We start from the raw sequence: 23,007 nt of genomic DNA on the forward strand, positions 1-23,007 counted from the left end.
ACCCACCTATTTGGGCACCTGGAGGTTAGGTGGTCCTTGACCTTTGCCAAACAGGGTGCAAGCACAGAACTTGGCTATGCATGGGATAGGCTCGATCTTGTAATGTTTGCACGAAGGATGGCCAGGCACTCAAGTGACTTGCCCACCTATTTGGGCACCTGGGCGATCAAGCGACCTTTATTGAACAGGGTACGAGTACAGAACTTGGCTATGTAGGAGATAGGCTCGACTACGTAACGTGCGCGTGAAGGATGGCTGAGTAGTCAAACGGCCTGCCTCCCTTCAGGAGCCTAGGAGGTCAGGCGATCCTAACCTTTCCCACCTGCTGACTTGTTCAGAGGTGGCTAAGAAGTGTGTTAAGGCTAAACTCGCTCTGAGTCTTAAGAGGAGGTCAAGCTGCAAGTGACAGTGGGGCTCGCACTAGACCTTTGGTAGAGGTTGAGTGGTGCGTAAACCTAGCTCGCCTTGTTAACCCTCGCGTTAGCGAAAGGGGACCTAGAGGCATGTAAAGCTGGGCAGGCCTAAATACTCTCATGGAGGTCAAGCGGTACATATGACCAGGCTCACATCATTGACCTTCACGCTTAGCAAAAGGGGCAGAGTGGCATGTGAAGTTGGGCTCGCCCGAATACTCTAACGGAAGTCAAGCGGTATGTATGACAAGGCTCACCTCATTGACCCTTGAACTTGGCAAGAGCGGGTGCTTATCGATGTTGAAAAGGTCAAACAAGTTAGTGTAACTAGTCACTGAAGTTTGCAAACCTGAGCTGTCTATCTAATGTGTAGTGAAGATGCTTGTTTGTCTGAGTGTCTATGTGATGTGTAGTGAAGATGCTTGTTTGTTTGAGCTGCCTGGCTGATGTGCAATGAAGATGCTTGTTTGTCTAAGCTTCCTAGCTGAAGTGCAGTGAAGATGCTTGTCTGTCTGAGCTGCCTGGCTGAAGTGCTATCGGGTAGCTTTAGGGCTGGACCCGCTCTCATCCGAGGGGGAGGTCAAGCTAGCCTGAGGCTAGTCCCACCTCTTGATCCTAATGTGGAGGTAGTCTATATGAGCAGTATGTCAGAGTGTACCTGCTCCCATACTTTGGTAACATGGGGAAGGTAGGTGAGGGTTGGGCCAATGCCATTCCCATTCTTTGTCATGGCAAGACAGGGTATTGTTCGGGCGGCCTCAGGGCCTGGTCCACTCTCCTCTGGGAGGGTTGAGATGACCTCTGGCTCATCTCCCCTTTAGCATACCGTGAAGAGGAAGTCTATTCGGTCAATCCCAGACTGGATTCACTCCCGTCGATTGCCTGCTTTCTGCCGCAAGAGGGATAAAAGAACCATAGGCATTACACCCATCACTTGGTACCCCGTGGAGAGGTAAGTATCGGAGGGCTGAGGGGCATCCGCTTCTTCACTGTGACAGTGATAGGGTAATGTTCAAGCAGTCTCAAGGCTAGACTCACTCTCCTTCATGAGGAAGGTTGCGCTAGCCCGGGGCTAGTCTCGCCTGTTGACCCACACTTGGAGGTAGTTTTTTCGAGCAATTTGCGATTGTACCAGCTCCCGCCCGTTGACGTCACAGGAAAGGTAACTAGTGGAGATTCCGTTTAGGGAGATTTCTTTAATGGTGTCTGAGCAGTACATAGCTAGCATTCCACTTCACAAGAAGCAATCATGTTAGCAAAAATACAATTCACATAAGTTTTGAGGAAGAAAAATTGAAGTATTTTGGTTGCTGTAGCCAATTTTTGCTCAACCAAAATTGCACACCACTGGTGTCACCCATTTTCTTCCTCACATTTGCTTTGCTCTTTTTTTTTTTTTTTTTTTTTTTTTATCTTCTTCTTTCTTCTACTTTCTCCTTTTTTTTTTTTAAATGCACGCTTGTCCCTGGTCTGAGTATGGCGACTGATGTCGATTGCTTGCTTGCACCTGGTAGGGGCTAAGCTAGTCCAATGTCACAAGGCAGTCAGTGTACATGCATGTGTCATGCTAAGTGGCCGAGGTCATCCATGTGGTAGCCAATCAAGTGAGGTAGCTTGCTATGAGCCATGGAGCACATTGCATAGTCCATGCAATGTGACTTAAAGGTGGCTTGCACCAAGTTAGTGCGGCTCATGGCTGCGGAGTGGCTGGGCGAGGTGCACATGCTTTTGGACGATGCCATAGACAAGCTTCTGACGAGTCCTTCATGATGGTGCTGCTGCCCATGAGCCTTCACGGAGGTCCCACTCGTGTTGCCCACAAGCTTTTCATGATGGTGTTGCTTGCGTTGCCCATGAGTCTTCATGGTAGTGCTTGAATTGTCTGTAAGCCTCCAAGGTGCCTATGCTTGGGTTGTCCATGAACTCATCCCACAGTCATCATGTTGCCCATGAGGTCTTCTCATGAGGTCATTGTGTTGTTCATGAGCTTTACATGGTTGTGCCCGTGCTGTCTATGAGCCTTCTCGGTGATCCCGCTAGTACGTTGTGTGCAGGCTCTTCATGATGGTTGAGGACCACTCTCTGTCTAGCAAAGGATGCTAGTGCCCCAAGAGATGGCCGTTGGTGGGGACAGAGGGCTCATGATAGTCTGTCGTGAGACTCCCGCCCAGCATGTGCAAGCCACAGGGCAGTGTGGCCATGGGACAGTTTGCTCCAGCCGTGGTTGTCAGAGGGAACACTAATGGAGGTAGACAATGTTGGTGGCCACCTCGCCTGCAGCACCATGGTTATGCTAGGCTGAGCAGCCCCTCGGGTGCAATGCACGTGCACCGAATGGGCAAGGCCTTCGTGAATGGATGCCATCTTTGCATGGACAGAAAACAACGACAGTCCATGTGGTGGCTACCAATTCCTCTCTCTGGGCTCGTGGCTGCGAAGCCTTAGGCTCACGCTGCACCTTGGCTTCTCGCTACGTGCACCATGTGCATTGTTGGAAGGTAATTCGAGTCCATAGCTGTGGTCAGCGACCCAACCAACAGAGATAAACGATGCTGGTGGGTCAAACGGTGGCCGTCGGCCTCCTCTTCCAGTTGCACCATTGGTGGGTGGAGCTGCTACCCCATGTGTACGACAAGGTGCACACGGGGGTGCACTGTTCATGATCCCCATGGACGGGGGCCGCCTAGGCTGCCTCCAGAAAATGCCAGCAGTTGAGGGTGGACCATCGGTGGGTCATCTGAGCTCATGCTCTTAGCCATTCATAGCCCATGCACAAGGCATGGCCCTGTAGGAGGGACACCACCCCCAACCCCCACTGGACAGAAACCTGTGGTCCATGGCACAATCCTAATGTGCATGGGTACTGTATGGTATTGTGCCAGGTGCACAGCCTGTTGCTCTTGTACTCTGTGTACCTTTGCATTTCATGCAGGTATTCAACACACTCTAAATGCATAGTTTTAAGTTGCCAGGAGGTTTGGGCTCCCAGTCTCTACACTATGCATAGGGCTGAGCACCGATTGAACCGGAGTCGGATTTGGCCTCCTCCGACTCCGACTCCGACTTTGTCAGAGGCCGAATCCGACCTCCGACTCTGACTCCGCTTACACCCTACTCCGCTCCGACTCCGACTCCGACTTGTCGGAACGGAGTCGGAGTTGGGCTTTTTGTTGGGCTTTTTTATTGGGCCTTTTTTTAGACTTTTTTCTTTAACCCAATTAACATTTCAATTTTACAATTTGCAACTCTAATCGGATTTGGACTTCTATATCAATTTTTTTTTAAAAATATAATTTGAGATTTCTAATTTATCTAACCAAAATCATCACATTAGAAAATAAAACTAAATTCAAAATCTATCACTATAAAAAATAAAACTAAATTCAAATGTGCAACTAAAATTAAAAACTAAATTAAAACTAAATACACACATTAAAATTACATAACCAAAATTACAAAATGTTAATTAAAAAATACATAACCAAAATTAAAACTTAAAATTAAAAATACATAACCAAAAGTCCAAAATTACAACCTAAAATTAAAAATACATAACCAAAGGTCCAAAAAATGTAATTTTTCAACTTGTGCCTGAAAAAAAAAAAATTAGTAAAGAAATAAGATATCATATAAATTTATAAAAATAAAGAAAGCAAAATTGAAATAAGATACCAAAAACAAGATTGTTAATCCTCTTCACGGAGTATGCTGGCCATAGAATTGGCTAATTCTGCATTAAGATGTTAAAGTATAGGAAATTAGTATTACAAAATGTTAAAATCAACTCATATAACAACTTAAAAAAAATCTCTAAATACATTACCTGAGTCTAGCTTATAACTCTCTGCATCATCAATGGCTTCAGAATAATTTTGACTCAAGCATATGGGAGTAGACTTCAACCAATTTTGCGAGCACACGAGAGCTTCTACAGTTCTAGGAGCCAAAGAGCTCCTAAACGGATCCAGGACACGGCCTCCTGTGCTAAATGCTGACTCAGATGCAACGGTGGTGATAGGAATGGCCAAGATATCTCTTGCCATTAGAGCAAGAACTGGATACTTGGTAGAGTTGACTTTCCACCAAATTAAAATATCGAAACTCCCCGTAGGAATCTCAATATTCTCCAACAAATACCGCTCTAACTCTGACTTACAATCCATCAAAGATGCTGTATGCTCTTTATGGAACTCCCTCAAAAAATCCAAGGGATCATAGTCTGTAACTGTACTACTACTCCCCATTGATGCACTAGCTTCACCGCTTTGAGTTTTGTTAGCACCAGTTACGCACCCACCACCAAACTCTACATATGCCTCATACAAATATTCCATATCCCTCTTGAGGAGTGCAACAAATTCCTCACCCTTCGCCTCACCCAATGTTTTCTTGAACCAATATGCTTGAGTAACCAATTTAAACCGCGGATCAAGAATAGCAGCAATAAACAACAACCGATTTATTTTTTCAAGATCACCCCAATATTTATTATACTTTGTCTTCATTCTGAAAGCCATTGAACTCAAACGTCGATTACTATTGTCACAAAAATTATTCAAGTGTTTATGAATGGCAATAAGCTCCTGGACATAATTATTTGATGTGACATATAGTGTACCAGAAATGCGCAATGTAACACCATAAAATATTTGAAGAAACTTCGAAAAGTTTCTTATGGTCTCCCAATCATCCGGCCCAGGAGCTCCTAGACCCTTTCTCCCATGTCCATCCTTAGACAAATAAACTCGTGAGTAGGGATCTTCATCAAGCAAAAGTTGGAAGGCTTTTTGATACTTCTCAGCCACGTCCAACATAAGAAAAGTCGAATTCCATCTAGTAGGCACGTCAAGAGTCAAAAAACTAGAGCATTGAACTTTTGATCTATCAACACAAGACTTGAAAGTGGCAAGTCTTTGGGGAGAAGACTTCACATACTTAATCAGATTTCGGACCCTTACAATTGAGTCATCAACATCTTTCAAACCTTCACTCACAATAAGGTTTAAGATGTGTGCCGTACACCTCATGTGAATAAACTCGTGATTTGCTATACAATCCGCACTTCCTATTTTCCTTGTTCTCAACCAATCAATAGCAGAGTCGTTAGAGGTAGCATTATCCACTGTAATTGTGAGGATTTTGTCAATGCCCCAATCAAGCATACACTCCTCCAACTCCCTCCCAATCGTTGCCCCCTTATGGTCGCTAATCCGAACAAATGAAATGATCCGCTTATGCAACTTCCAATTATTATCAATGAAGTGAGCGGTCACACACATGTAATTAATATTTTGGATAGAAGTCTAAGTGTCGGTGGTTAGGCATACTCTTTTTTTGGTGGTCAAAAACATTTTCTTCAAGCTATCCTTCTCTCTTAAGAATACCCTCATACAGTCACGCATTACGGTAAATCGAGAAGGAATAGGAAACCTTGGATCAAGGGCTTTAACAAATTCCCGAAACCCTTCTCCCTCAACACATCTAAATGGTAGCTCATCCACTATCACCATCCTAGCAAGGGCAGCTCGTATTTTTTTCTCATTATATTTGGCCATCCCTAAGGTCTTCTCCCCTTCCCCTCCTTCACTTCTTGCTTCCGGGACCAAGAATGTTTGACTCTTATCCAATTTACTCTTACGGTTTTTGGGGCAAAGTTGGATGTGTGTTTTCATGGCCGAAGTGCCTTGCCTTTTGGGATGGCATTTCCATTGCCTATGACAATGATTACAAGTAGCTATAGGCTCTTCAGGATCACAATCGGGCACTCTTGTGAAGTGGGACCATACCTCAGACCTATTCTTAATATTTCTACTACCAGGTGGAGGGCGAGGGGTAGAATGAAAGGCACTAGGAGTACCTACTGAAGAGCCTATTGGTCTGCTAGACTCATCAACTATTGGAATGGGAATATCAATCGGTTGTTCTGGGGCTGGAATGCCAGGACAAGATGCACCTGTGGATGTAGGAGTGTTTGTGCCTTCCATATCCATTATTTAATAACTAGAACTGTAGAGCACAACAAATAAGATAAACATAAAGAAAATAAATTCATGAACTAATGTAAAGATTACTCAAGTAACTTATATGATATACATATATACTTATATAGTAGTAATGAGAAAAAATGTCCTATGAATCTATAAATGTGGTTGCATCGCTCGACCCTCGCTCGACACTTCGCTCGAGCGAATTCAGGCAGAGTAATTCGCTCGACCCTCGCTTGACACTTCGCTCGAGCGAATTCAGGCAGAGTGTGCCGCTCGACCCTCGCTCAACACTGAGCTCGAGCGAATTCAGGCAGAGTGTGTCGCTCGACCCTCGCTCGACACTGAGCTCGAGCGAATTCAGGCAGAGTGTGCCGCTCGACACTGAGCTCAAGCGAATTCAGGCAGAGTGTGTCGCTCGACCCTCGCTCGACACTGAGCTCGAGCGAATTCAAGCAGAGTGTGCCGCTCGATCCTCGCTCGACACTTCGCTCGAGCGAATTCAGGCAGAGTGTGCTGCTCGACCCTCGCTCGACACTGAGCTCGAGCGAACTCAGTGCTTACTGGGTTAAAAGCTTCTGCGAATCTGCTTAGTGCTTACTAGAGGAATGGGAAAAAACAAGTAATAGCATTTCAGATCATCAAGGGCTACTGAAGGAGATTGATCCTAACAACATTTAGTGTATTTCATAGTAGATCCTAACAACAAATTCCAACAAATTCCATACTTCAATAAATTCTAAACCATTTGTACATTTAAACCCATGACCCCCATCCATCTCTCATGAAGAAAACCCATGGCCTTTCATAAATAGCACACAACAATCCTAAAATCCACAACTATCCAACGATTCCAGCACACAAACAAACCTAATATCCACAACTATCAAGAAAATGAACAAAAATAATGCAAAAATAGTTAAGATATACAAATTATAGAGAGAGAAAGAGAGAGAGAGGCACCTCGGTTTTGCAAAGAATGGGCTTTCAGAGGAGTGACGAAGGTCGGAGGGGCGACGACACGGCACGGGTTCAGATGAGAGGTGAGGCAATGAGGAGTGAGGAAGAAAATGATTCAGAGTCTCAGACTTTCAGTGAAGCTGTGAAGGCACTAAACACTGAAGGGGGAGGGGAAGGAATCGGGGGGGGAATGAAAAGTGGAAAACCCTAATGGGTTAGGCTGAAACGACGCCGTTTCAACCTAACCCATTAGGGTTTTCCACTTTTCACTTTTAAAAAATTGGGAAAAAAAAAAAAGTTAAAATACAAATTAATAATTTAGTAAAAATAAATTAATAAGTTAGTAAAAATATATTTAAGTTAGTAAAAATGTATACTAATAAATATATTATATATTAGTTATATACTAATACTAATACTATTAGTCTATTAATATATAGTAAATTAGTAATATTTATTAACTTATTTACTATGGTCTAATAACTAGATAGTCTAGATGTAATAATTAGTAACTAATAATATCCCTTTCAAAAAAAAGTAACTAATAATATCTAATAACACTAGTTACACTAGTACTGATAGATAATAACTTAAAGATACTAATTTAATATACATATAACTAATAGTATACTAATAAATATATTATATATTAGTAATGCACTAATACTAATACTATTGGTCTATTAATATATAGTAAATTAGTAATATTTATTAACTTATTTACTATAGTCTAATAACTAGATAGTCTAGATGTAATAACTACTAACTAGTAACTAATAATTTGTCCATAACACTAGTTACACTAGTACTAATAGATAATAACTTAAAGATATATATTTAATATATATGTAACTCAATAGTATACTATTGAATTATATTAGTAATTTACTATATATTAATAGTCTAATACTATTAGTCTATTAGTAAGTTAGTATATGGACTATGGTATAATAGTAAATTAGTATATGGTATAATAGTAAATTAGTAATATTTATTAACTTATTTACTATAGTGAATGGTCTATAACAAATATGTAATAACTAGATGTAATAACTAGTAACTAATTATATGTAATAACACTAGTTACACTAGTACTAATAGATAATAACTTAGAAGATATTAATTTAATATATATTAACTAATAGTATACTATTATATATATTATATTAGTAATAAACTACTACTAATACTATTAGTCTTTAATATATAGTAATATTTATTAACTTATTTACTATAGTCTAATAACTTATAACTAGATAGTCTAGATGTAATAATTAGTAACTAATAATATGTGATAACACTACACTAGTACTAAATTACTAATAGATAATAACTTAAAGATATTAATTTAATATATACAACTAATAGTATACTATTATATATATTAGTAATTTACTATATACTAATAGTCTAATACTATTAGTCTATTAGTATATAGTAAATTAATAATATTTATTAACTTATTTACTATAAGTTTATAACTAATAACTAGTGTTAATTGCTAGTATATTATTGGATTTAACTAATGATGTTACTATATTTATATTTATATGATTACTATATAGAAAAACACATATTTTTTACCAAACATGTACACTAGCGGAGTCGAAGTTGGAGTCGGAGTCGGAATAGGGAGTCGGAGTTGGAGTCGGAGGGGCGGAGCCGGAGTCGGAGCGGAGTCGGAGTCGGATCCGGCTGGACTCCGACTCCGACTTTTCTCTAGAAAAAACTCCGACTCCGACTCCGACTTGTTGGAGCCAGAGCGGAGTCGGGGTCGGAGTCGGATTTTCAGATTTTTGCTCAGCCCTAACTATGCACATAAAAGATGCAATATGCCTAGTTGACTGGGAGAGGGAAGACTCACTAGCCCATTCACTGTGGGAATATTGTTCATAAAAATAAAAGAAAGAAAGCCGGGAACACTCATCTGGAGAGCTTTATCTGTTCCTTTGGAGATTTATTGAGTGTGTCAGAAAATCCTCTTTCTTTCGCTGCCAGTGTAAATGGTAACTCAATCCCACAAACGGCGCCAACTGTTGATGCCATTTTTTGGCCCCTCAATAAATCTCTCTCTTTTGTGTAATGTTTTTTAATATCCTATGCCATAGTGTGGTGATAAGGAATATTAAATCTAGGTTTCAATGTATAGAAATATTCTTAGAACCATTTCCCCTCCACAAATTGGAAAGGTAGCTCGTCCATAATAACCATACGAGCTAACCTTCTTCTACACTCATTGGGATTATACTTAGTATACCCCTTCAACGTTGAACCCCCACAACTCCCATTCGCCATTTTTTTAGTCTAATCTCTAGTCTAGATTGACTCTTATCCTGTAAGGATGTTAATATTGAACTCTTCTTGCATTGTTCTTCTAAGTGGGCCTTTTAACTGTGATGTACTGTGTTTCCTATAATGACATCCATATATTTTATCACAGTTGTTACACTTTGCTGGAGGGTTATTGAGGTCACCACCCTCTAGTATGGTAAAGTGAGACCAAACTATGAAAACAAGTTTCTTCCTTTGTGTGGGCTTGGGGGTAGGGCAAGGTGTAGTATCCGTAGGATTAGGAGTAGGGTCAGTGGGGTTAGTGCCAGATGTAGTGTTAGGTGTTGGGGTAGAAGTAGGAGAGCTATCATTGAAATCTGCTGGACTAAACATTTCTGATTCTCTAACACAGTCAAAAATCAGAAATAAAAGCAAAACAAGACACAAGACATAAAAGCAACACAAGACACAAGACATTAAAGCAACACAAGGCACAAGACATTAAAGCAACACAAGGCATCTAACATGAAACCCACATGAAAGCAACATGTAGTGAATACTCTAAGGTTATAAATTTGAATCCCCCCCCCCCCCCCCCCCCCCCCCCGGCAAAAGAATAGGACATACTGCTGCTGATCATACTTTGGAGAAGTTGTATTTTTTTTTTTTTAAATTTATTTGGGTACTTTCCAGTTTTGAAAGTGTTCGATCTTTTTATTTTGGTGTTGAGGAGGTCTAGATTCTTCCATTAGTTTTGTAGATATGAAGGGGATAAGTGAATTGAAGAGATTTAGGAGGAGATATAAGATTATAAGCAATATTAAGGGCTAAAAAATATACGTCTTAACATTAAAAATGGAAGATTTTTGAGTTTAAAAAATAATGTTGAGATGCTTCTTTCCACCAAAAGACTGCAACGGATCTGTTATTGAATAACGAAAAATCAGCTCCTCTACATTAATTGTGTGAATTTCAAATAAATTTTTAGTTGTGGTACGTTACTAAGAACCACCAAAAGTACTGGAAGCCAACAAATTCTAGAAGGCTCCCTTTTGTGATGGAGTGTAAATGCAAATTGGAGTTTAAGATAATTTTAATATATATTAGATCCAGCTCAAAGAATAACTCAAACCCAAAAGCTTTATTTTTTAAGTTCAAATAGTGAAGTTCCAGTGTGCTACACCAAAATTCAATCGAAAAGGTTAGTGTTAATTGTAAAATTAGTATGTGGATTTTTTGCTCATTTGCAAAATGCCACATCAGATTTTAACATTTGCACATTAAGTTTTTTTTTTATAAATATTTAAGTACTTACTTCCATTAGTCTCCCATTGGAAAACATTGCCATGTGTCATTATATTAATGCTAAGTATCAACTAATAAAAAGTTGATAGACATAGTAAGTCAGATTAGTATTACAAAAAATAGGTTTAACAAAAGTTCTTTTAAATACTTACAATATTATCAAATATGAAATAGAGAAAAGTAAAAAAGGTCAAAAACCAAAAAATAACCAATTCAGCTCTAATCAATTAACATTGAAACCCTAAATCAATTCAATATTGAACAAAATTAATTTAGGGTTTCGGATTGAAACCCTGAACTAATTTAGGGTTTCCAATCTGAAACCCTACAAACTCACACATCAAAAATTCAAAATCACACAATCCGAAACACACAATCACACATCAAGATTCAAAACACATGAACAATCAATTCTCCATAGCACACAATTCACAAATACAATCTCGTCATTCCTCCAATCTCCATTCCATAAATCAACAAAAATCAAAATAATTGGACGAAGAGACACAAGATTCGATTCTTACCTTCGGCGACATAGATGCAAACAAATGGCGATGGCAACAAGTGACAGTGATGGAGATGAGAGATTGAGTCACTCTGAGAGAGAGAGAGAGAGAGAGAGAGAGAGAGAGAGAGAGAGAGAGAGAGAGAGAGAGAGATTTGAAAGATATGTGAAGGGGGGTCACGGGGGAGGAGGGATTCTTAACTCCCCAGGCATAAAACAATGTCGTTTTGTCTATGAGAAAAAAACGTCGTTTCATTTCGTCCCCCAACTCTACTAGAGGCCCCAGATACGGGTAAGGTCACCCGCCCCTGCATTTGCAGCACGGATACCCCACCCTGCATGGGTGGGGGCGGAGCAGTGGGGTGCGGGGCCCTGCTGCCCACCTCTAGTACTACTTTTATTTTTTCACTACCCATTTCCTTGACATTATTGCATCTTTCTTTCCACTATAAAATTTGGTCCCCAATCATGAGAAATCATAACTATGATAGTAGAGAACAAGGTCAACTATCCCACAAAGGTATCGAAGAATCCTCTTCAATGCTTGCCAATGAACAGGTCTTGGGTTACTCCAATAACAACTAACCAGTCCAAGTGTAAAGTAAATGTCAGGTCGTGTACACAACATAGCATGCATCAAACTTCTAATTGCACTTGCATAAGGAACTAAGATCATTTTTCTCTTTTCCTCATCATTCTTAGGAAATGTTCTAGGCTTACTATATAATCCTTTATCAAATGTTGTGTCTATGAGTTTGGAGTTGTGTATATGAAATCATTCTAGAATTTTCTTAATGTAAGTTTCTTGATACAAACAAAGAAACTTCCTATATCGATCCCTTAAAATTTTAACTCCTAACACATAATTTGCTTCACCCATATTCTTCATGTCAAAAGTAAAGGACAACCACTCTTTTTTTGTGACAATTATCTCCATATCATTTACAGCTAATAAAATGTCATCCACGTATAAAGAGAAAATTAGAAAGCTCTTCCTTGTACATTTGACATTTACACAATGGTCTTTATCTAGCATCTCAAAGCCAATTGAAGTAATGGCCTCATGAAATCTAAAGTACCATTTTCTAGATGAATGTTTAAGGCCATAAAATTGAACATTTCAGCTGGCATACTTTGCGTTGTCCTTCAACTGCAAAACCAATGGATTGATTCATATAGATCTCCACGTCTAGTTATTCATTGAGAAATACAATTTTCACATCTATCTAGAAAAATTCCAAATCTAGATGTGCAACTATAGTGAAAATGAGGCGAGTGAAAGCAAATCTCACCATAGGGGAGAATGTTTCTTCATAATCTGTACCCTCTCTTTGAGTAGCCTCTCACCACGAGCCAGACCTTTTATTTGGCAATTGATCTGTCTACCTGACACTTCATTTTTAAAATCCATTTGTTTCCAATACACTTGCACCAAGTTGGAAGATCAACTAACTCCCAAACATGGTTCTTTATAATAGATCTAATCTAATCTCTCATAATAGCCAGCCATTTATTTGAAACAAGTAAACCTAGTCTTCCTCATAAGAAGAAGAATCATCAAAATCACACGAAGTACACATGAAAGATTACTCTTCAATATCAAAACGATGACGAAGAATGGTTCCACGTTTACTTCTATGTAAAAGAGACTCTTATGAGTACTTTCTTGTGGCATAGTCCCACTAGGAGGAAAATCAATCCCATTATCTTTCACAATTCTTGGATGTGATAATTTTTTACTTTCATTAAAAGATACTATAACTCCCTTAAGTTCTTGCAACTCAAAAAGTCATTCTCAATAAATGTGACATCACTCAACTCTATTTCTATCGTTCCTCTGTTAGGATGTTCACTATGCATTACATAATCATTTGAGCTCTCTGAATATCTTATGAAAATATGCTTATTTGCTCTAGGGCCATGTTTTCCTTATTTATGGGGAGTGGTGTAAACATAACCCGCAGAACCCCAAGGCCGTGAATGTTTCAAATTTGGTTTTGCAATATTTCATAATTCATATGAGGTTGAATGAACGGACTTAGAAGGCACACAGCTCAAAATGTAAGCAACAGCTAGAAGATCATTCCCCCAAAATGATATTGGTAGTCTAGCTTGCACAATCATTTGATCGAACCATTTTCAATAAGGTTTGATTCCTCCTTTCAGCAACACCATTTTGTTAGATGTACTAGGAATCGTTAATTGCCTGTGCATCTCCTTTTGCTCACATAGTACCTAAAACTCTTTAGACAAGTACCAAGCATTGCCAACGTTCAATAAACACCAACACTAGTCCAAAAAAAGGCCGCTACTTCATTAACAACGTTTTTTTGCCCACGTAATCATACGGCGGTTGTGGATGGTGGCTATTTATATGTCTCGGTATTTGTTCAAACGCCGAGACTTGAAAATCTCATCTGCGACGTTTTTATAAAAGTTAGTGGCATTTCTTGAAATGCTGCCCCATTCCCTTAACTAATGGCGTTTCTCTAAACACCACCACTAATTTGTTGCCATCGCATTACATAAAATAGTGGCGTTACAATAAACGCCCTAGCAAGTACGTTGCCGTTACATCATATAAATTGGTAGCAATTATATAAACGCCACCAATAGTACATTGGCAACACATTGAATAAATTAACGGTGTTGATCAAAACTTGTTTGTTGCCATCCTATTGCATAAAATAACAACGTTACAATCAATGCCGCTACAAGTACATTGTCAGCACATCATATAAATTGGTGGCTTTTAAATAAATGACACCAATACTACGTTGGTGGCACATTAAATTTATTAATAGCGTTTATCTAAATGCTACCACAAGTACGTTGCCATTGCATTGCATAAATTAAAGGCATAATATAAAACGCCGCCACTAAATCGTTACTGACACATTTTTTAAATTAACTACGCTAATATAAACACCGCTACAAATACATTGATGGCTCATTGCATTAATTAATGTTAAATGAATGTTACCACTAGTATTTTGACAAAGTATTATATTAATTAACGGCATTTATCTCAATGCCACTACTAGTATGTTGCTGACGCTATATATAAACGTCACTAACTATATTTTCTCCCGTTAGCAGTTTATTTTATGTCAACGTTTATAATGTACACCAATAAAAAAATATAATATATAAATTAATAATAATATAATATAATGGGTCATTATTCATATAATAAAAGAAATCACAAATCAAATCACATGAAAGTTCTTCTTCATAGATAATTATTCTTCTTCACATTGTATTTGTTGATATATTTAATTTCTATATAAGTTTTGTCATGTTTGTACTATTATTTTTATGCTAGTTTGTGTTTAATTTTCTTATTTATTAGAGTTTTTATTTATTTTATTTAACTTTAGTCAGGAATAAATAAATTGAAGGAGTCATGGGAATTAAGGAGAAATTTTCCTTTTCAAATTCAAATTCTCTTCATCAAGAGTCCAATAAAACTTCCCTTTCTTGAAACACTTCAGTATTTTAAGTATAACTTTTGGTTGAGAACTCCAAAAAGGGCAATTTGAGTATCTATGTAAAGCTAAGACAAAACCCTACTATAATATATATTATACTACATATACTATAATATATATTATACTATATGTACTATATAATAGTATAATATGTAGTATATAGTGATATATACTATATATCATATAGTGATGTATTACATATATATACTAAACATATATATACTATCCTATATAATACTATAATATATAATACTATATTATAGTGATATATGATATATTATACTATGGTATATAATATATGATATTATAATACCATATCATATAATATACTATATTGTAATTATATAGTAGTATACTATATTGTAATTACCATTTACTAATATATATCGTACTATATACTAATATACTATACTAATATACTATATATATTATAACATACTATATTATAATTAGCATATACTAATTCTATATATTATACTATTTTTATATGCAATCACTATGTGATATATCATCCATAAAATATTATATAGTATATAATATATTAAGCATAAAAAATCTATTAATTTACTAAATTTTAAATAAACAACATTCGAACGGTGAATAATAATGTTCAAACAATGAGTAAATAACCGTTCGAACGTATAATTTACCGTTCGGTTTTGTACATATAAGGTATCGGGAGAGGCTTTTGAACACCATTGTCGACCTCCATAACAAAATGTCAAAAGTTAGAAAACTCCTTTTCAAATGTAACCCATAGTATATCGAATACCATCATCATTGCCATTGTCAGCCACCATTGAAGTCTCTCTCTATCAAGTGGTACGCTCTCTATAGTCTTTTTTTTTTACTATTTATAACATTACAATTTGTTATATTATTTGTAAAAATTAAAAAAACTATATGTTTCCATTGATAGGCTCCATAGGTGGCTGGAAATCCACCGTCAATTGTTTATAATTGATTGTTTAGATGTGATTTGTTGAAGAACAAAAAGAATCGGTGGATTTCTTTGGTTTTCATGGCCACTGAGTTGACTCAGTCATGGCTGAGTTCGATCCAGATATTGTTCGAATGGTGTCGTTTTCTTTCATACAATATGAACCCAAACGTCAAACATTTGATCGGTTCACTATACGTTCGAACGGTATTTAATATCTACATTTTAATGTATGTAAATCATGTTTGAACGATGATGCAAAAATTATCACCTTTGAACAATTATGGATTCGATCGAACAATTTAACAGAAAACAGTTTCTCATTGTTTTAATTAGTATATAATTTTCTGAATATTTATTTATTATATTTTATAACTAATGTTTCATATATATTTTATTTTTTAAATTTCCAGTTGATAATGTCTTGTAGGGGATGTTAGTGTGGCAGATCAGGACATCCTATGATCAAACCTATTTGAGAGAGGATAATTTTATTAAAGCGTCAGGTAAAAATTTCTAACTTTCTAACTCTTGTCTAGGAAGGTCATTCCTTGGCATCAGTTTTCACCGATCGTGGTTAGGAACCAATCCTATATTAGAAGGATTAGGCACAGGACTCCGTGTCTTATATTGACATCGTCTCTGAGTTCTATAAAGAGCTCGGCGGTGCCAAACTAAATGACGGAAGGGCATACACAATCTCACTCTGAGGAGCTTCAGTCATATTTTTCGGAGATAGACTTGCTAATTTTTATTGGTAAACCTAGATTGTGTACTGCATATCCAAACATGGTGCCTAGAGAGTCTCCAGGTTCGGGCTATGGAGAGATGGCTAAGGATGAGGGATCAATTTATATAGATGAGCTCAATGCCCTTGCTGATCGTGAGGTGAGGCACTTGGTTGTTTGTTCAGATGCTCCTCTATATGATGGGACGAAGAGCATTAAGCAGACAGATCTATTTGCTTTCTTCAAGATCATGAATTTGATAATTGCCAACAATATTGACCCTCCGTAGCACAAGATAGAGGTTGGCATGAATCGGAAGAAGTTTATGATATGTGTCGCTCGTGGCGTTCCTATCGACCTAATGGGTTATATATTTGATAGGATTCAATCATAGACCCTGTACATTCAATGAATATATTTCCATTTGGGATCTGATCACCCAATTTCTGCTACATGCCTGGGACCTATCAGATATTTTCAGGCACGTCTGGGAGCCAATGTGACTGATCAACAACTCTACCCAGTCATGAAGCACAAGACACTCGAGACTTCGTGTTCATGGACCTATTCCAAACCTGGTCAATACTCAAAAAGATGTATAGCTGAGAGATCGTGGAGTATTGGCTGGTGAGACATCCATGCAGGCAAAGGCATCAAGCACAACTACTCGTGAGGAGATGGCTGATATAGTGCATGTAGAGATCAACAGACAAATAGCAACGATGATCAATGTAGTGCATATGGAGGTCCGTGCTGCCATATCTAAGTTACATACAGAGATTAATGCTAGCACCCCTAACTTATGTACATAGATTAATGCGAGGTCTGCAACTCAGGTCATGATCAATACTCATCTGACATAGCTAGTGACATACCTAACTTTAGTCAAGGATGTGTGGAGAGAGTTGGGATTTTAGTAGTTTCTATCTTTTATTGACATTTTTTTTTTTTTGGTATGGACAATATTTGGTGTTTTGTAAATTTAAGTTAATTATAAATTAAATCTTTTTTTCTTTTCTAAATTAATCATTGATTTATTTCTATTACTTAATTGATAACTTTTGTATCAATTAAAAATATATCCATAATTGTAAAAATTTTGCAACTCTTCGAATGGAATATATCACGCTCGAATGCTTCTAATCATCATTCGAACACTTTATTTTACATTCAAACATTGATTAATGTATTTGTTCAAACAGTATAGTAATATGTTCGAACAGTAAGTCAATGTCCTACTAAATTTATTGACTTAATTTGCCAATTTCCCATTCAATCATATATAATAGATATTCGAACATTATTTAACCTTGACGTTTGAACGTTGTTATATGTTGTTCGAACGATAAGTCAATGTCCCGCAACAGGCCAAATTGTCATTCGACCATATATAAGTTTCGTTTGAATGTTTATCTAATGTTGTTTGAACATTTTTTGTGAATGTTTGAAGGGTTATTTTATTAGGGATAAAATTTTTCGTCCCTACTATTTGAACAGTAAACAGCTCCCACCATTTTTTAAAAACAAAATTTGAAACTCGTCCCTACATCTCATTTTATGGGACAATTTTCATTTCATCCTAAGGAAAAATTGTCCTGATAACTCATTTTTGTTATAGTGTATAAGCTGACAAGACACTTTGATGCAGTGGCGGAACCAAGAATTTTTTTTAGAGGGGGCTAAATTTTCTAATGTGTGACATATTGAAATTTAAAAATGATAAAAACACACACACATATATATATATAATTAGATTTCGATAATTTGCAATATACGCGTAAAAAAGAAAATTTTAAAAATAACATCTTAAAATATGTTTCAGGTTTTTGATGATAATCTTTCATGAAATAATATTTATTTATTATTATTTTTATAATGAAATATTTAGAATTTATTTACTTCATATAAACTATCAAGTGATTGTTTAGAATGACATCTTTCATTCTAATATATATGCAAGCTATTTTATTAAATTTTATGTAAATTCTAGATATTTTTATATTACATTAAAGATCCACGATAAAAATCATTACTTGAAACTACTCGGGAAGGTCCCCTTCTCTCTGTTAACCCCCCCTAATCGCCCCCGACCAAAAGCCGCACTACCGACGAGGGTGGGAGCTTTGTCTCCCGCTCCCCTCCCTCTCTTGCTTTATTTATTTTATTTTCTTTTGTCTGTGTTTGGTTTTTCAGGTCCAATAAGGGAGGATTACCACTCCAGTCTGTCCAGCCGCCAACCGGCAACGCTCGCCTCTCCATGTTACCGTTTAGAAGCTGATCTATAAGCCCACCGAACGTGGTGCCGAACGGAGTGGGGAGTTGGCCGTACGCGCGGGACGAAGCTTCGGCTCTCTGCGGCGTGTGGCTGTCACGCGACACCAAGGGGTCTTCTGCGGACGTTTTCCTCGGTGTGTTTTGGATCCTCAGTCTTCGGTGGTCAGTTTCTGTTCAGCGGTTTTCCTCCCAGTCGTTGCCCGCCGGTTGTCCTTTTTCCTTTTTTTTTCCTTTGTTTTCGGTGTCCTCCCAGCGTGCTCTCTGGGTGGCGGCCGGAGCGGGGGAGACGCAGTTTGTTTTGGGGTTTTTTTGCTTTCGATTATGGTTTTGTTTCTGGTTTTTTCTATGCTGGTCTCCGGTTTTGTTTCTGGTTCCATTTCATCTAGCCGAAGTGGTGTATGGGCTGGTGGGCTGGTTATGGTTACGGGGATGAAGCCGGCGACGGTGAGAAGCCCTTGTGATCTTGATCGGTTTTCTTGCCTTTTCAAAATGATGGGTTGGCAATGATGACGGGATGCAGTCAGTGGTTGGTTTTTGGCTGGTTTGTTGTGAGAAACCCTTGTGCAGGTTATGCGTGGTGCAGGCTACCCGTGCGTGGTGCACTACCAGTGCGTGGTGCAGGCAGACAGATGAGCAGAAAGTGGATGGGCAAAAGGGAGTGAGCGTACGGCGCTGAGGAGAGCATAAAATGTTATCAGTTTGATTTTTTTAGTCTGTTATGGGTGTTTTATTTAGGTTTTAATAATTTTTTGAAATAGGCAAGTACCTCGTCTCTTTGAGGATAAGGGTTGTGAGTCTTCTCCTCTTACAGAGGGTGAAGGTTGGATAGTGCCTCTCCTCCTTTGGAGGGTGAGGGTGTTTGGTGTTGTTTTCTCGTAGACGAGTCGAGATGAACACTTCTGTTCTGACAGTCTTTCATCTCAGTATGGCGTCTTCATTAGAGAGCACAGAAGTTGTAGACACAGTCCGGCGCAATGGAAATTGCGTACGGGAGAGCGTACAACTGTTGGGTAGTTGGCTTGTAATCGGGACTTGGTACCCGTAGTTATTGGTCACAGATGTAACTTTCTTCATTCAGTAATGAATTGAAATCTATTTAAAAAAAAAAAATATTACATTAAGCATATAATATTGCAATAGATATCTAAAATAAAATTTTTCTTGCTCAATAAAACCTCCCAATTATTTTTCATATAGATCACCAATTAATCTTAAATGATTTTCTTGTATTTTTACTTTAAATTATAAATTAAGAAGCCTAATATTATTGTATAACAAAAAACTTAAGGATCCATATTAGTAAGTTTATTATTTCTCCTAAACTTAATTTTTATTTAACTTTGGTGAAACCACACTCTTAAAAATAAATAATATATAGGATTTGAGACTATAAGAAAAAAATTGAAAAGAAATTTCTAAATATATTAAAAGTTTATAGAATATATAGAGATTATAAATTTTGTTGAGATCCCATTTTCTTTATTTATAAAATTATGAATAAAAATTAAGGCATACTTTAATTTTTCAAAAAATTCCTTAGATGCATGCGGTTCCGTTACTGCTTGGACATGTTCAAGAGTTGCTTTTGGCTGTCCGTGGAGTTATTTTCTATGTAACCGCCATCTTGCCTATGATTCTAAACCCAACTTTCATGATATCATTTATATGTCCTTCCATATTCCACTCAAGATAAATGTATACTATCCTACTTACAACATAAAATCACACTCTTGCCACTACATTAAAATAAGCTAGTGTCATTGAGATTTCTTACCATGAATCAAATCAGGAAATAACGAGACAAACGAACAAGATCTATAACGATCTACCAATTGGACTAACATGGGCATTTTTGGGAGGGGATCCTTCTAGGCCCATTACACTTTTTATATATCTCCTCGTAATGTGAATTGATATTACTAAAAAAGAATGATAAATAAATGTATATTCAAAAGAATTATTCTATTCTTTTTTTTCTTTTCTTTTTTTGAAATAAATCTTCCTTTTGTATTCACTATCAATTGAAACAAAGTTTTCATGAATGCCAACGCTAACTATCTCCTCAGGTACACTTTCTATCAACACACATTCATCATTTATATTCAATGAGTATCTAGCTAGATTGTGAGCTACTTTATTACTTTCTCTTTATGTAATGAGTTTTGTTACATACAAGCACAGCCGCACAATAATTTGTATACCAATTCTGATTTATTCATACTTAAAATTTAAATTAACACTGTTTTCAATAAAATCTACTTTTTGACCAATCACATCATATTGGTGCACAGATTAGTGCACAATTGTGCTTGCAACTATATTTTTCCTTATGTAATATGTACCACCCAATTGGGTCTATTCTTCAAGATCACTTTAATGTCTTCAATCATTTGTCTAGTCCATTCCCAATTCTCCTCCCTTCCATTCACAACTTTGACAACACCCAAAGCATTCCCTTCCAACTCCACATTTGCAAAGTTAAGCTCAGCACACAATTTCAATGCTCTCCATAGCACATGGATCTCTGCAGCAGTTGGTTTAATCACCCACTTCTTCAAGCCATAGAGTGAAGCTAACACCTCTCCCTGCTCATCTTCAATAACTACTCTCATCCCCATCTTCTCTTCCTTTTCTTTTAGAGCCACATCCCAGTTGGCTTTCACTGAACACAATGCAGGTTTCTGCCATCTGCTCACACTCCTCTCTATAGCACTACCTCCTTGGTCACTAACTATATCATCTTGAGCCAACTGAAACTCCGCTAGACTATCCATTGCCTGCTTGAAGAGAACTTTAGGGGTCAGAAAACGCATTCTCAAAAACAAAGTTATTCCTCCTCAACCATATTTTTTTCATTTCTGTTACTACCAACTCAAGTTCTTCCTATGACAAACTCTTAACAATCTTTTTCCAAACTACAAAGAGATTCCCTTCACTGCTACCCCATTTCTGCACTAGACTATCTACCTCAGCCCACACATCTGAAGCACTCACACAGTTCCAGATAGCATGGCTAATAGATTACTTTTCTGATTCACATATAGGGCATCAAGATTTCACCACTATCTTTCTTCTTACAAGATTCTTTCTGGTTGGCAAGCTGTCATTGAGTGCCTTCCACATAAACATTTTCAGAACCCTCGAGATCCTTAGACTCCACAGCACCTTCCACCCTTCATCTTCTCTTCTCAAAAACTCCCCCTTAACATTCTTTTTCGTTCTCATATCAAGATGGCATGCACTTCTTACACTAAAAACTCCATTTTTTGTTAAGGCCCAAATCAGTTTATCTTGCATACCTGTTTGGCTTATAGGTATTCTACACACCAAATCAACATCTTCTTCGTTCAAAATGGCTCTACCAATTCCTTCTTCCATGTTCCACCATCATCCTCAATTAATTCCATCTTATAGAATTCTGTCTCCAGTATAAGAATTATTCTATTCTTAAATTGATGTGTAGATTACGTCATTTGTATCATTAAAATGATAAGATTTTATCAGTAAAAATCAAATTTTAAAATTTATATTTCAAATCAAATTATGTCATAGAAATACTTTAGCTTTACATGACACCAATTTGATAATAAAATTTTTCTAAATCAGTGAAAAAAAAAAAAAAAAAAAAAAAAGGAAGGGCGTGGACCTTGCTTCTTGCTCCAAACACAAAAGCTCTAAGTTTATATAATTAGAAAAATACTAATATGTCTCATGAATTTGTTTTTTTATTTTAATCGCTTATGTATTTTAATTTTTTTTTATTTACTTAATAGTTAAGAAAGTGAATATTAAATATATTAGTATATAAATATATTTTTTTTAAAAAAATATTTTAATATATTTTAAAATATAAAAAAAAAAATTAAAAGGTGAGATATAACCTATAACTAACGTGAGCGGAGTAACATTACTCTAGTTATACCCTTTGTAAAAAGTGAGATTTAACGTATGACTAACGTGAGCGGAGCAGCAGTACTCTAGTTATACCCTTTGTACCTCGTCTTTTATTTCGAATAGGTTGTAAAAGCCCGTTTCCCGAGACCGCCAAGACCTGGACAAATATCTCGGGCCCTTAGTCACAAATATCCAAGAGTCCAGAAACTACTTAGGCAGAATATAACAAGGAATAAAGCGAA

The sequence above is a fragment of the Carya illinoinensis genome, chromosome 2, assembly GCF_018687715.1.
Source record: "Carya illinoinensis cultivar Pawnee chromosome 2, C.illinoinensisPawnee_v1, whole genome shotgun sequence".
NCBI lineage: Eukaryota > Viridiplantae > Streptophyta > Magnoliopsida > Fagales > Juglandaceae > Carya > Carya illinoinensis.